We start from the raw sequence: 17260 nt of genomic DNA, 5'->3' as shown, positions 1-17260 counted from the left end.
AAAAGAGGAAAGAGGGAGAGAGAGAAGAGGGTTACAATTCATCCTGGACCAATGATTTCAAGAGAACATCATTACATGCCTGTTTAATACACTCGGAAAAGTGGAGACGTCGTAGAAAATAAACATCACTGAAGACTTCCTGTCCAGCCCTGATCTTACAGATACTTCCTGTCCAGCCCTGATCTTACAGATACTTCCTGTCCAGCCCTGGTCTTACAGATACTTCCTGTCCAGCCCTGATCTTACAGATACTTCCTGTCCAGCCCTGGTCTTACAGATACTTCCTGTCCAGCCCTGGTCTTACAGATACTTCCTGTCTAGCCCTTGTCCTACAGACACTGCTGTTTTTGGAGGCGGAGTCGTGTTCGCTAGCGAAGAGAAATTTGCGGTGATTTACTAACAATAAGTGAATTGTTTCGTTTCATTTAGACAAGTTGCTTAGCCTAGCTAGCTAAAACGGATTAAAGTTGGTTAGAAACCCTTTAAACTAATCTGCTAGCAACTGTAATGCTGCCCTAGGAGGAGGAGGAGGAGCAGAAGGAGGTGGAGGAAGAGGGGGGAGATGACTAACAAAGCTCAGATTGTGTCTCCTAGGACAGGAAGTATCTGTAAGACCAGGGCTAGACAGGAAGTATCTGTAAGACCAGGACTGGACAGGAAGTGTCTGTAAGACCAGGACTGGACAGGAAGTGTCTGTAAGACCAGGACTGGACAGGAAGTGTCTGTAAGACCAGGACTGGACAGGAAATATCTGTAAGCCAAGCGTACTGTGTGTACACACACACACACACACACACACACACACATACACACACATACACACACATACACACACACACACACACACACACACACACACACACACACACACACACACACACATTCCATGCCCCCTGGATGGGGATGGTTGTGAACAGCTGGTGAGTTCTGTGCCAGCTCTGTGTTGGATGCCAGAGGTCGGTGTGTGTATGTACGTGTGTGTGTGTGTGTGTGTGTGTGTAAGTGTGTGTGTCTAATAGTAACATGGTAAACGTCAACACCGGATGGGGTCGGGACCGAGGCACTCCAACACTGGCCATAAAGGAACATCTGAAAGACGCTGGTTCCCCATTCTGATGGAACTGGAACGACACTAACAGGATACACCCCCAGGACCCTGTTCCCTATGTAGTGCGCTACTATAGACCCTGTTCCCTATGTAGTGCACTACGTTTGTTGTGCACAATATAGGGAATAGGGTGCAGTGTGAGAAGCAGCCATAGGATACACATATTATAACAAGCAGACACTGAAATGGGACCCTATTCCCTATGTAGTGCACTACTTCTGACCAGAGCTGTTATGTCACAGATTCCACCCTATTCCCTATATAGTGCACTACTTCTGACCAGAGCTGTTGTGTCACAGATTCCACCCTATTCCCTATATAGTGCACTACTTCTGACCAGAGCTGTTCTGTCACAGATTCCACCCTATTCCCTATATAGTGCACTACTTCTGACTAGAGCTGTTCTGTCACAGATTCCACCCTATTCCCTATATAGTGCACTACTTCTGACCAGAGCTGTTCTGTCACAGATTCCACCCTATTCCCTATGTAGTGCACTACTTCTGACCAGAGCATCAAGTGGATCTCTCTAAAACAGGGGTGTCAAAGTCAAATGGACGGAGGGCCAAATAAAAAAATCAGCTACAAGACGAGGGCCGGACTGTTCGAATGTTCATTGAAAAATTTTTAAATGACGCATATAGTCTAGTGAACCTAATTGAACCTACTGAAAACCTAACAAATATATTACAATATGATCAGATAAATAAAGCAATATTTTCTTATGGCTCTGTCAGTAATCTTTAATTTTCAACAGACACAAAAGACAAATTTCCTTTATATAAATATCCCCATAACATGAACATTAAATGAAAGAAACCGGTATTCAAGGCACCATCAGTAGACTATATTTTCTATTTTAGCAAAAGTGGGCTAAATTTACTTCAAAGAAAAAACAATAATAGCAATTTTCTATCATCCACTCAACTGAAATATTTTTAAAATATAATTGGATTGAAATACAAAAAAATAAAGTGCAAAAATCTATTAATCAAAAACAACACTTTGTTTAAGGAGAAGTAACATGCAGTGAAAACAAATATTAAATTTTAACTTTTAAACTTGAACTGAGTAAAAACTCTAAATATGTGATTGCACAGTAATGTTCACTTGTTTGAGGTTGAGGGTGATACTTGGTGGTGTCCCATCTTTTCCACAAGTTCATCAATGTTCGGGGTAAGGCTCTGAGCTGAAGAAATCCTCAGAATTGAGTGGAGGTGTTCAGCAGTAAGTCGACTTCTGTGTGATGTTTTGTTCAGGTTCATCAAAGAAAACAGTTGTTCACACAGGTATGTGCTGCCAAACATAGACAACGTTTGAGCAGCCTGGATGCGCAGCTGGGGCATTGTGCCGGGGAGGAAACGGGCGAACTCCGCAGCACCCACTGCCGCATATTTTGCCCTCAGTGCATCATTGCATTGGAGGTCAATCAACTCCATTTGGAGGTTTGGTGGTGAGCTTTCCACGTCAACAGCAAATGGGTTACCGAGCAGTTCCAACCTGCTTTTTTGTGCTTCAAAGTCAGCAAATCGGCGTCGAAAGTCAGCGGCAAGCATACCTATTTTATCAGCCAACTGTGTGCTCGGGAACGCACTGGTAGAGAGCTTCTCTTTCATGGTCTGGCAGCTGGGAAAGTGGCTCAAATTTTCTTTCCGCATCTGCGTCTCCCACAGAGTCAGTTTGGTTTTAAATGCCTTCACTGTACTGTACATATCAGAGATGACACGATCCCGACCCTGCAGCTGCAAGTTTATTGCATTCAGATGACTCGTAATGTCACACAGAAAAGCCATTTCACACAGAAACATTTCGTCTCGGAGTTGTGTTGTGTCTTTCCCTTTGCTGTCCAAGAACAGACAAATCTCCTCACGAAGCTCGAAACATCTTTGAAGCACCTTTCCCTGGCTTAGCCATCGCACCTCTGTGTGATAATGCAAATCACCATGCTCCGTTTCTAACTCCGTCAGAAATGCCTTGAACTGGCGGTGATTCAAACCTTTGGCTCTGATAAAGTTAACTGTGCGCGTGATGATGCTCATTACATGCTCCATTTTCAAGGCTTTACCGCACAACGCTTCCTGGTGTATGATACAATGATAAGCTGTCAGCTCACCTGTCGCGTTTTCCTCTTGCATCTTTTCCCGTATCTTCGCCACCAGTCCGCTCCTGTGTCCACACATCGCAGGTGCTCCGTCGGTTGTCAAACCCACGAGTTTTTCCCAAGGCAGCTCCATCTCATTTACACATCTTGACACCTCTTCATACAAATCATGCCCCGTAGTTGTGCCATGCATAGGACGTAAAGCCAAAAACTCCTCTGTCACGCTTAGGTTGGAGTCCACTCCGCGGATGAAAATTGACAACTGGGCAATGTCAGAAATGTCGGTGCTCTCATCCACAGCCAAGGAATATGCAATAAAATCTTTTCCCTTTTTCACAAGCTGCTCTTTTAGATTGATGGACAACTGGTCTACTCTCTCGGCAATGGTGTTTCTGCTCAGACTCACATTTAAAAAGAGTTGCCTTTTTTCTGGGCAAACTTCGTCACAAACTTTAATCATGCAGTTTTTGATGAAATCCCCCTCCGTAAATGGCCGGGCTGATTTAGCGATCTCTTCTGCCAAAATAAAACTGGCCTTGACAGCAGCCTGGCCTTGTGATTTGGCTTTTTTGAACAGAGCCTGTCGAGATTTGAGGCCTCGTTTTAATTCCTCTGCCTTTTGTAGCCTTTGTTCCATGTCCATATTCTTGTTTTTGTCCGCGTGTTTCGTTTCATAATGTCGTCTCAGATTATACTCTTTCAGTACCGCCACACTTTCTCCACACAGAAGACACACAGGTTTTCCAGCTACCTTCGTGAACATATACTCCGACTCCCACCTTGTTTGAAACCCCCGGTTCTCAGTATCCACCTTCCGTTTTGCCATTTTTGATGGGTATCTGAAAGTTAATTTTACTGTGATGCTGACGACTGCTGTGCCAATAAATATTGAAATGAAGCAGCCTACTGCTCGGTGCGTCACCTTTGCATTGTGGGAAATGTAGTATTGGTGCGTGTAAAAGATCTGCGGGCTGCCGGCTTGCTGCGGGCCGGTTCTAATAATAAATCAAGATCATCCCAGGGGCCGTAAAAAACCTTCTTGCGGGCCGGATGTGGCCCGCGGGCCTTGACTCTGACATATGTGCTCTAAAACATCTGACAGTTTCTTTAGAGACACAACGGCTGGCACGGCTGTGGAGCGATGGTCACAATGTCAGACAAATTAATTAATTTAATACCTAGATCGTGATGCTTGCCCCCCCCCCCCCCCCCCCCCCCCCACACACACACACACACCGCCTCTGTTAACTATAAAACCCTTTAAAATACGTCATAGGAAACAACCCACCCATTCATTCTGCTGCAGTAACAATAAACTGACCTTTTAAATTAAAAAAAAAACACTTTAGAATCCAGATATTCAGACTTCATCTTTCAGTCACTGGCCTCCAAAATGGCACCCTGATCCCCTTTATAGTGCCCTCCTTGTTGACCATGGCCAATGGGGAAACAGGATGCCATTTACCACTGAATATTCATGCGGGGTTCTTTAACAGCAGCAGCCAATGGGGAAACAGGATGCCATTTCCCACTGAATATTCATGCAGGTTCTTTAACAGCAGCAGCCAATGGGGAAACAGGATGCCATTTCCCACTGAATATTCATGCAAGTTCTTTAACAGCAGCAGGAAGCTCCAGTCTGAAGGACGCCGTGGTGACGTAAAACATTTCAACTGCATTTATTTATTATTATTATTATTATTATTATTTATTTTTTGAATTTTTACCCCTTTTTCTCCCCAATTTCGTGGTGTCCAATTGTTGTAGTAGCTACTATCTTGTCTCATCGCTACAACTCCCGTACGGGCTCGGGAGAGACGAAGGTTGAAAGTCATGCGTCCTCCGATACACAACCCAACCAAGCCGCACTGCTTGGTTGGGTTGTGGGTGTATATCAGACAACCTTCAGACAGGTCTGGGTGTATATCAGACAACCTTCAGACAGGTCTGGGTGTATATCAGACATCCTTCAGACAGGTCTGGGTGTATATCAGACAGCCTTCAGACAGGTCTGGGTGTATATCAGACAACCTTCAGACAGGTCTGGGTGTATATCAGACAACCTTCAGAGAGGTCTGGGTGTATATCAGACAACCTTCAGACAGGTCTGGGTGTATATCAGACAACCTTCAGACAGGTCTGGGTGTATATCAGTCAACCTTCAGACAGGTCTGGGTGTATATCAGACAACCTTCAGACAGGTCATACAAATTATCTTCATTCTCTAGCCTCCCTTTTAGGCTAAAATCTGCTTCTAGAAAAAAAAGAGGAACCTCGGTAAAGGACCTACAGTAGAGAACCTACGGTAAAAGACCTACGGTAGAGAACCTACGGTAAAGGACCTACGGTAGAGAACCTACGGTAAAGGAGCTACGGTAAAGAACCTACGGAAGGACCTACGGTAAAGAACCTAAAGGACCTACGGTAAAGGAGCTACGGTAAAGGAGCTACGGTAAAGGACCTACGGTAAAGGAGCTACGGTAAAGGAAATACGGTAAAGGACCTACGGTAAAGGAGCTACGGTAAAGGAGCTACGGTAAAGGAGCTACGGTAAAGAACATAAAGGACCTACGGTAAAGGACCTACGGTAAAGGACCTACGGTAAAGGAGCTACGGTAAAGGAGCTACGGTAAAGGACCTACGGTAGAGAACCTACGGTAAAGGAGCTACGGTAGAGAACCTACGGTAAAGAACCTACGGTAAAGGACCTAAAGGAGCTACGGTAAAGGACCTAAGGTAAAGAAGCTATGGTAAAGGAGCTACGGTAAAGAACCTGTGGTAAAGGACATAAAGGAGCTACGGTAAAGGACCTACGGTAGAGAACCTACAGTAAAGGAGCTACGGTAAAGGAGCTACGGTAAAGGAGCTACGGTAAAGGACCTACGGTAGAGAACCTACGGTAAAGGAGCTACGGTAAAGGAGCTACGGTAAAGAACCTGTGGTAAAGGACATAAAGGAGCTACGGTAAAGGACCCACGGTAAAGGAGCTACGGTAAAGGAACTACGGTAAAGGACCTACGGTAAAGGACATAAAGGACCTACGGTAAAGAACCTAAGGTAAAGGTACCTAAAGAACCTACGGTAAAGGACATAAAGGACCTACGGTAAAGGACCTACGGTAAAGGACCTACGGTAAAGGACCTACGGTAGAGAACCTACAGTAAAGGAGCTACGGTAAAGGAGCTACGGTAAAGGAGCTACGGTAAAGGACCTACGGTAGAGAACCTACGGTAAAGGAGCTACGGTAGAGAACCTACGGTAAAGAACCTAAAGGAGCTACGGTAAAGGACCTAAGGTAAAGAAGCTACGGTAAAGGAGCTACGGTAAAGAACCTGTGGTAAAGGACATAAAGGAGCTACAGTAAAGGACCCACGGTAAAGGAGCTACGGTAAAGGAACTACGGTAAAGGACCTACGGTAAAGGACATAAAGGACCTACGGTAAAGAACCTACGGTAAAGGACCTAAAAAACCTACGGTAAAGGACATAAAGGACCTACGGTAAAGGACATAAAGGACCTACGGTAAAGGAGCTACAGTAAAGAACCTAAAGGACCTACGGTAAAGGACATAAAGGACCTACGGTAAAGGAGCTACGGTAAAGGACCTACGGTAAAGGACCTACAGTAAAGAACCTACGGTAAAGGACCTAAAGAACCTACGGTAAAGGACCTACGGTAAAGGACATAAAGGACCTACGGTAAAGAACCTAAAGGACCTACGGTAAAGGAACTACGGTAGAGAACCTACGGTAAAGGACATAAAGGACCTACGGTAAAGGACATAAAGGACCTACGGTAAAGGAGCTACGGTAAAGGACTTACGGTAAAGGGTCGCACACTGAGCACCGGATGTGGATCTCCCGCTCATCTACCGATCGTTCAGCGCGCTGTTGATGCCCGACTGACGACATATTCTCACAATTCTACATGTAAAATTGGTTTGCACTCGGCTCGTAAAATTATAGCCGGCACTCTGTTCAGAGGTGCTAAGTACTCTCAGGAGACAAATGCTATTGGTGCGTGTGTCCGAGCCTTGAAAGGGTTTCTTTGGCTGTCCTCGAAGGAGAACCTGTTAAGGAACCTTTTTGAGTTCAAGAACCCTTTTGGATTCCATGTAGTGTAGAACACTTGCCACAGAGTGCATTTTACCTGGAACCCAAGAGGGATCTTCAAAGGGTTCTCCTGATGATAGTCAAAGTACCCCTTTGGAACCCTTTTGGGTTCCAGAACCCTTTTGGATTCCATGTACCATAGAACAACGCCACAGAGTGTTTGGCCTTTTTACCAGAGTGTACTGGGACTTAAAGGAGTAGTCATCTCTGGTTTGGGTCACAGGGTCCATCCAAAATGGCACCCAGTTCCCTGTATAGTAGGACAGCCAGAGGGTAGTGTCGGTATAGTGCACTAGATGTGATGGAAATAGGGCTGTTATTTGGGATACAACCAGAAGGTAGCCACAGGGTCACGGTTTTGTGATCTCTATCTTTAATGGTGTGAGTTTAAACACTAACGATGCTGAAGAGAAACCTGCTGATGCTGTTGTTTACTCCGTTACTATGTTACCGTGGGCCGTCACGGAACACACACGCACCACAGGAAGTTGGAGGCACCTTTAAATGGGGAGAACGGGGCTCGTGGTAATAGCTGGGGCGGAGTCAGTGGCATGGTATCAAACACATGAAACACATGATGCCATGAAAGAAAGATGGCTGTTGTCTTATTGGCTCTTAAACAACTGTGCCATTTTGTTTGTTTTTTCACATCGTTTGTTTAACTAATTTTGTTCATAATGTTGCTGCTATCGTCTCTTATGCCCGAACAGAGCTTCTGGACATCAGAACAGCGATTACTCACTTCAAATTGGACAAATAATCTTTCTTTAATGAGTCGGACGGGAAGGATATACTCCAAACACCCGAACAGGCCCTCATCTCCGTCATTCGCAGGAGAAAGAAACAGAGGTTTCGCCGGAAAGAGATCGGGGTGCATTGTGAGGATCAGGCAACTAGATCAATAAAAAAGTGGTCAGTTGAAGCAGATGCTAAACTACAGGACTGTTTTGCTATCACAGACTGGAACATGTTCCGGGATTCTTCCGATGACATTGAGGAGCACACCACATCAGTCACTGGCTTCATCAATAAGAGCATCGAGGACGCCATCCCCACAGTGACTGTGCGTACATACCCCAACCAGAAGCCATGGATTACAGGCAACATTCCACTGAGCTGAAGGGTAGAGCTGCCGCTTTCAAGGAGCGGGACTCTAACCTGTAAGCTTATAAGAAATCCCGCTATGCCCTCCAACAAATCATCAAACAGGCAAAGCATCAATACAGGACTAAGATCGAATCGTACTACACCAGCTCCGACATTCGTCGGATGTGGCAGGGCTTGCAAACTATTACAGACTACAAAGGGAAGCACAGCCGAGAGCTGCCCAGTGACACAAGCCTACCAGACAAGCTAAATAACTTCTATGCTCGCTTCGAGGCAAGTAACACTGAAACATGCATGAGAGCATCAGCTGTTCCAGAAGACTGTGTGATCAAGCTCTCCGCAGCCGATGTGGGTAAGACCTTTAAACAGATCAACATTCACAAGGCCGCAGAGCCAGGCGGAATACCAGGACGTATACTCAGAGCATGCGTTGACCAACTGGCAAGTGTTCAATAACATTTTCAACCTCTCCTTGTCCGAGTCTGTAATACCAACATGTTTCAAGCAGACCACCATAGTCCCTGTGCCCAAGAACACAAAGGTAACCTGCCTAAATGACTACTCACATCTGTAGCCATGAAGTGCGTTGAAAGGCTGGTCATGACTCACATCAACACCATTATCCCAGAAACCCTGGACCCACTCCAACAGATCAACAGATGATGCAATCTCTACTGCACTTCACACTGCCGTTTCACAACTTGACTTAAGGAACACCAGTGTGAGAATAAATATCTTCAAATTCCTTACATTAAACAAAGCAGACAGCCACATTCTCTAGTATTTTTTTAAATTTATTTACAGAAAGCCAGGGGTGCGCTACAACACTCAGACATCATTTACAAACGAAGCATGTGTTTAGTGAGTCCGCCAGACAAGAGGCAGCAGGGATGACCAGGGATGTTCTCTTGATAAGTGTGTGAATTAGACCAATTTCCTGTCCTGTACTTTTGGGTGTCAGGGGGAACGTATGGAGTAAAAAGTACATAATTTGCTTTAGGAACGAAGTAAAGTAAAAGTAGTCAAAAATATAAAGAGTAAAGAAAAAGACTACCTGGTCTAACAGAACACTACCTGGTCTAATATAACTCTACCTGGTCTAACATAACACTACCTGGTCTAACAGAACACTACCTGGTCTAACAGAACACTACCTGGTCTAACAGAACACTACCTGGTCTAATATAACTCTACCTGGTCTAACAGAACACTACCTGGTCTAACAGAACACTACCTGGTCTAATATAACTCTACCTGGTCTAACAGAACACTACCTGGTCTAACAGAACACTACCTGGTCTAATATAACTCTACCTGGTCTAACAGAACACTACCTGGTCTAATAGAACACTACCTGGTCTAATAGAACTCTACCTGGTCTAACAGAACACTACCGGGTCTAACAGAACACCACCTGGTCTAATAGAACACTACCTGGTCTAACAGAACACTACCTGGTCTAATATAACTCTACCTGGTCTAACAGAACACTACCTGGTCTAATAGAACACTACCTGGTCTAATAGAACACTACCTGGTCTAATAGAACACTACCTGGTCTAATAGAACACTACCTGGTCTAACAGAACACTACCTGGTCTAATAGAACTCTACCTGGTCTAACAGAACACTACCTGGTCTAATAGAACTCTACCTGGTCTAACAGAACACTACCTGGTCTAATAGAACACTACCTGGTCTAACAGAACACTACCTGGTCTAATAGAACACTACCTGGTCTAATAGAACACTACCTGGTCTAACAGAACTCTACCTGGTCTAATAGAACTCTACCTGGTCTAACAGAACACTACCTGGTCTAACAGAACACTACCTGGTCTAACAGAACACTACCTGGTCTAATAGAACACTACCTGGTCTAACAGAACACTACCTGGTCTAACAGAACACTATCTGGTCTAACAGAACACTACCTGGTCTAACAGAACACTACCTGGTCTAATAGAACACTACCTGGTCTAACAGAACACTACCTGGTCTAACAGAACACTACCTGGTCTAATAGAACACTACCTGGTCTAACAGAACACTACCTGGTCTAATAGAACACTACCTGGTCTAACAGAACACTACCTGGTCTAACAGAACACTACCTGGTCTAATATAACACTACCTGGTCTAACAGAACACTACCTGGTCTAATAGAACACTACCTGGTCTAATAGAACACTACCTGGTCTAATAGAACTCTACCTGGTCTAATAGAACTCTACCTGGTCTAATAGAACACTACCTGGTCTAACAGAACACTACCTGATCTAACAGAACACTACCTGGTCTAACAGAACACTACCTGGTCTAATAGAACACTACCTGGTCTAATAGAACTCTACCTGGTCTAATAGAACTCTACCTGGTCTAATAGAACTCTACCTGGTCTAACAGAACACTACCTGGTCTAACAGAACACTACCTGGTCTAACAGAACACTACCTGGTCTAATAGAACACTACCTGGTCTAACAGAACACTACCTGGTCTAATAGAACACTACCTGGTCTAATAGAACTCTATCTGGTCTAATAGAACTCTACCTGGTCTAACAGAACACTACCTGATCTAACAGAACACTACCTGGTCTAACAGAACACTACCTGGTCTAACAGAACACTACCTGGTCTAATAGAACACTAACTGGTCTAACAGAACACTACCTGGTTTAACAGAACTCTACCTGGTCTAATAGAACACTACCTGGTCTAATAGAACTCTACCTGGTCTAATAGAACACTACCTGGTCTAATAGAACTCTACCTGGTCTAATAGAACACTACCTGGTCTAATAGAACTCTACCTGGTCTAACAGAACACTACCTGGTCTAATAGAACACTACCAGGTCTAACAGAACACTACCTGGTCTAATAGAACTCTACCTGGTCAAATAGAACTCTACCTGGTCTAACAGAACACTACCTGGTCTAACAGAACACTACCTGGTCTAACAGAACACTACCTGGTCTAACAGAACACTACCTGGTCTAATAGAACTCTACCTGGTCTAACAGAACACTACCTGGTCTAACAGAACACTACCTGGTCTAATAGAACACTACCTGGTCTAATAGAACACTACCTGGTCTAATAGAACTCTACCTGGTCTAATATAACTCTACCTGGTCTAACAGAACACTACCTGGTCTAACAGAACACTACCTGGTCTAACAGAACACTACCTGGTCTAATAGAACACTACCTGGTCTAATAGAACACTACCTGGTCTAACAGAACACTACCTGGTCTAACAGAACACTACCTGGTCTAATAGAACACTACCTGGTCTAATAGAACACTACCTGGTCTAATAGAACTCTACCTGGTCTAACAGAACACTACCTGGTCTAACAGAACACTACCTGGTCTAACAGAACACTACCTGGTCTAATAGAACTCTACCTGGTCTAACAGAACACTACCTGGTCTAATAGAAAACGACCTGGTCTAACAGAACACTACCTGGTCTAATAGAACACTACCTGGTCTAATAGAACTCTACCTGGTCTAATAGAACTCTACCTGGTCTAACAGAACACTACCTGGTCTAACAGAACACTACCTGGTCTAACAGAACACTACCTGGTCTAATAGAACTCTACCTGGTCTAACAGAACACTACCTGGTCTAACAGAACACTACCTGGTCTAATAGAACTCTACCTGGTCTAACAGAACACTACCTGGTCTAACAGAACACTACCTGGTCTAATAGAACTCTACCTGGTCTAATAGAACTCTACCTGGTCTAACAGAACACTACCTGGTCTAATAGAACTCTACCTGGTCTAATAGAACTCTACCTGGTCTAACAGAACACTACCTGGTCTAACAGAACACTACCTGGTCTAACAGAACACTACCTGGTCTAACAGAACACTACCTGGTCTAACAGAACACTACCTGGTCTAACAGAACACTACCTGGTCTAATAGAACTCTACCTGGTCTAACAGAACACTACCTGGTCTAACAGAACACTACCTGGTCTAACAGAACACTACCTGGTCTAACAGAACACTACCTGGTCTAATAGAACTCTACCTGGTCTAACAGAACACTACCTGGTCTAACAGAACACTACCTGGTCTAATAGAACTCTACCTGGTCTAACAGAACACTACCTGGTCTAATAGAACACTACCTGGTCTAATAGAAAACTACCTGGTCTAACAGAACACTACCTGGTCTAATAGAACACTACCTGGTCTAATAGAACACTACCTGGTCTAACAGAACACTACCTGGTCTAACAGAACACTACCTGGTCTAACAGAACACTACCTGGTCTAATAGAACTCTACCTGGTCTAATAGAACACTACCTGGTCTAACAGAACACTACCTGGTCTAATAGAACTCTACCTGGTCTAACAGAACACTACCTGGTCTAATAGAACACTACCTGGTCTAATAGAAAACTACCTGGTCTAACAGAACACTACCTGGTCTAACAGAACACTACCTGGTCTAACAGAACACTACCTGGTCTAATAGAACTCTACCTGGTCTAATAGAACACTACCTGGTCTAACAGAACACTACCTGGTCTAATAGAACACTACCTGGTCTAACAGAACACTACCTGGTCTAATAGAACACTACCTGGTCTAACAGAACACTACCTGGTCTAACAGAACACTACCTGGTCTAACAGAACACTACTCTAATAGAACACTACCTGGTCTAACAGAACACTACCTGGTCTAACAGAACACTACCTGGTCTAACAGAACTCTACCTGGTCTAACAGAACACTACATGGTCTAACATAACACTAACTGGTCTAACAGAACATTACCTGGTCTAACAGAACACTACCTGGTCTAACAGAACACTACCTGGTCTAATAGAACACTACCTGGTCTAACAGAACACTTCCTGGTCTAACAGAACACTACCTGGTCTAACAGAACACTACCTGGTCTAATAGAAAACGACCTGGTCTAACAGAACACTACCTGGTCTAACAGAACACTACCTGGTCTAATAGAAAACGACCTGGTCTAACAGAACACTACCTGGTCTAATGGAACACTTTAACTACGTATCTAATAGAAGGTGTAAAGGAGAGAGGATGTTGGTGGCTCTAGGTAGAGGGGGACATTCTGATAGGATATAGACACTACGGTATGGAACACAGTGTTGGGGATGGAGAAAGTTAGAGGGTGGGTCGTAATGCATCATTTAGTAAATGCCACAGACCTCCATGAAGATGAGAGAGAGAGGGAGAGTAATGTTTACTGTTCATTATGATTGTTCATTTCACTTTTGTTTATTATCTAGTGAAATTGAATTGAGAAGTTCCATGTAATATTATTAGTGACGAGACAGACAGAGACAGACACAGAGACAGACACAGAGACAGACAGAGAGAGGGACAGAGACAGGGACAGACAGAGACAGGGACAGAGACAGGGACAGAGACAGAGACAGGGACAGACAGACAGACAGACAGACAAACAGACAGACAGACACAGAGACAGACAGACACAGAGACAGACACAGAGACAGGGACAGACACAGAGACAGGGACAGAGACAGAGACAGGGACAGACAGACAGACAGACAGACAGACAGACAGACAGACACAGAGACTGACAGAGACAGACAGAGACAGACACAGGGACAGAGAGACAGAGACAGGGACAGAGACAGGGACAGACAGAGACAGGGACAGACACAGAGACAGGGACAGGGACAGACAGAGACAGGGACAGACAGAGACAGACAAACAGAGACAGGGACAGAGACAGGGACAGACAGCCTTTCCACTCAAAGCCAAGTAGGGCAACGGTCAATTCCCTACTTCTTTCCAAGCGGCTCTTGGATGCCAGTTACAAGCTCTGCCACATCCTGTTTCTAGAAGAATAACAACAGCCACAGTGTCTGTCTGTTAGCATTCCAAACAGCACCCTATTCTCTACTTAGTGCACTACTTTAGACCAGGGTCCATAGGGGTAGTGCACTACTTTAGACCAGGGTCCATAGGGGTAGTGCACTACTTTAGACCAGGGCCCCATAGGGGTAGTGCACTAGTTTAGACCAGGGCCCCATAGGGGTAGTACACTACTTTAGACCAGGGTCCATAGGGGTAGTGCACTACTTTAGACCAGGGCCCCATAGGGGTAGTGCACTACTTTAGACCAGGGTCCATAGGGGTAGTGCACTACTTTAGACCAGGGCCCCATAGGGGTAGTGCACTAGTTTAGACCAGGGCCCCATAGGGGTAGTACACTACTTTAGACCAGGGTCCATAGGGGTAGTGAACTACTTTAGACCAGGGTCCAGAGGGGTAGTACACTACTTTAGACCAGGGTCCAGAGGGGTAGTGAACTACTTTAGACCAGGGTCCATAGGGGTAGTACACTACTTTAGACCAGGGTCCATAGGGGTAGTGCACTACTTTAGACCAGGGCCCATAGTGGTAGGGAACTACTTTAGAACAGGGCCCATAGGGGTAGTGCACTACTTTAGACCAGGGCCCCATAGGGGACTAGGGTTCCATTTGGGAGGCTGTAACAACGAGGCGGAGCTGAAACAGGAACAGGACGTAGTGTCTGTTCTGATGTACAGGATCCACTTCATAGAACGACACTTCTTGGAAAGAGAAAAAAAAAACATCTAGATAAATTCTCTCTCTCACTTCCTCTCCCGTGTTTCCAGTCGTTCTCTCTCTCCTTCCTGGAATGCACCAGACTTAGTTTGTGCCAGAGCCAACCTGTTTCCTCCCCTCCCTCCCTCCCTCCCTCCCTCCCTCCCTCCCCCCCCCCCCTCCATGCCGGGGCGGCAGGGTAGCCTAGTGGTTAGAGCGTTGGACTAGTAACCGGAAGGTTGCGAGTTCAAACCCCCGAGCTGACAAGGTACAAATCTGTCGTTCTGCCCCTGAACAGGCAGTTAACCCACTGTTCCCAGGCCGTCATTGAAAATAAGAATTTGTTCTTAACTGACTTGCCTGGTTAAATAAAGGTAAAATAAAAAAATAAAAAAAATATCAGAGGAGTATCAGCAAGATAAGCAGGTATGTCAGACAGGAAGTGACATCTTGTTCCAGTCTTTCAGCTGGTCCGAACACTACCAGCTTCTATGTAATCAGTCCACTATGGGCCCTGGTCAGAAGTACACTCTTCCGTTGTCTCCCACAGGAGAACCACGTAGAACCCTCTCGGGGGGGAAATGTTTCTACATGGAAACCCCACAGAGTGCTCCCTAAAAGGGTTCTTCAAAAGGCTTCTCCTATTGGGGACAGGCGAAGAACCCTTTAAGGTTGTATATACTGTAGCTTCCTTTTCTTTTAGGAAGAGCGTAGTGTATATGTATGTTGGGACTTAACACTGCTGTGGTATTAACAGCGCAGGATGAACCGTATTCTATTGGAAACGTCTAGCCCTGAATGCTGATTGACTGCCCGTATACCACGGGTCTGACAAAACATATATTCTTACCGCTATACTTACGTTAGTAACCAGTTTATAATCGCAATAAGGCACCTCGGGGGGGGGTTGTGGGATACGCGATGCGTCGTGCCCTAAAGAACAGCATTTGGCCGTGGTATATTGGCCATACACCACACCCCCTCGTGCGTTATTGGATAATTAGCCCTATCACCCTCTGATGTCATACTGTACATCACCACACAACTAACCATTACTTCCTGATGGAACACTGGGGGACTGATAGACAGGTGTCGTCGTGGAGTTAGGACGCTCCTGGCACAGGTAGCCCGGACACCGGGCTCACAGGTAGCCTGGACACCGGGCTCACACGTAGCCTGGACACCGAGCTCACAGGTAGCCCGGACACCGAGCTCACAGGTAGCCCGGACACCAAGCTCACAGGTAGCCCGGACACCAAGCTCACAGGTAGCCTGGACACATAGCTCACAGGTAGCCTGGACACATAGCTCACAGGTAGCCTGGACACATAGCTCACAGGTAGCCTAGACACCAAGCTCACAGGTAGCCTAGACACCAAGGTCACAGGTAGCCTAGACACCAAGCTCACAGGTAGCCTAGACACCAAGCTCACAGGTAGCCTGGACACCAAGCTCACAGGTAGCCTAGACACCAAGCTCACAGGTAGCCTGGACACCGAGCTCACAGGTAGCCTGGACACCGAGCTCACAGGTAGTCTGGACACCGAGCTCACAGGTAGCCTGGACACCGAGCTCACAGGTAGTCTGGACACCGAGCTCACAGGTAGCCTGGACACCGAGCTCACAGGTAGCCCGGACATCGAGCTCACAGGTAGCCCGGACACCGAGCTCACAGGTAGCCCGGACACCGAGCTCACAGGTAGCCTGGACACCGAGCTCACAGGTAGCCTGGACACCGGGCTCACAGGTAGCCCGGACATCGAGCTCACAGGTAGCCCGGACACCGAGCTCACAGGTAGCCCGGACACCGAGCTCACAGGTAGCCCGGACACCGAGCTCACAGGTAGCCCGGACACCGAGCTCACAGGTAGCCCGGACACCGAGCTCACAGGTAGCCCGGACACCGAGCTCACAGGTAGCCCGGACACCGAGCTCACAGGTAGCCCGGACACCGAGCTCACAGGTAGCCCGGACACATAGCTCACAGGTAGCCTAGACACCAAGCTCACAGGTAGCCTAGACACCAAGCTCACAGGTAGCCTAGACACCAAGCTCACAGGTAGCCTAGACACCAAGCTCACAGGTAGCCTGGACACCAAGCTCACAGGTAGCCTGGACACCAAGCTCACAGGTAGCCTGGACACCAAGCTCACAGGTAGCCTGGACAGCAAGCTCACAGGTAGCCTGGACACCAAGCTCACAGGTAGCCTGGACACCAAGCTCACAGG

At 46.0% G+C, this 17260-nt stretch overlaps 1 protein-coding gene across 1 annotated transcript in view; it reads right to left on the bottom strand.

Annotated features, from left to right (window-relative positions):
* Positions 1-17260, bottom strand: part of LOC139392983 (high mobility group AT-hook 2) — an 88220-nt gene that overhangs the window by 15676 nt on the left and 55284 nt on the right. The gene's annotated exons all lie outside the window — the stretch shown is intronic.

This window comes from Oncorhynchus clarkii, chromosome 33 (assembly GCF_045791955.1).
Source record: "Oncorhynchus clarkii lewisi isolate Uvic-CL-2024 chromosome 33, UVic_Ocla_1.0, whole genome shotgun sequence".
Lineage (NCBI taxonomy): Eukaryota > Metazoa > Chordata > Actinopteri > Salmoniformes > Salmonidae > Oncorhynchus > Oncorhynchus clarkii.
The sequence above is the reverse complement of the archived record's forward strand: the minus strand, read 5'-3'. Positions and strand labels throughout refer to the sequence as shown.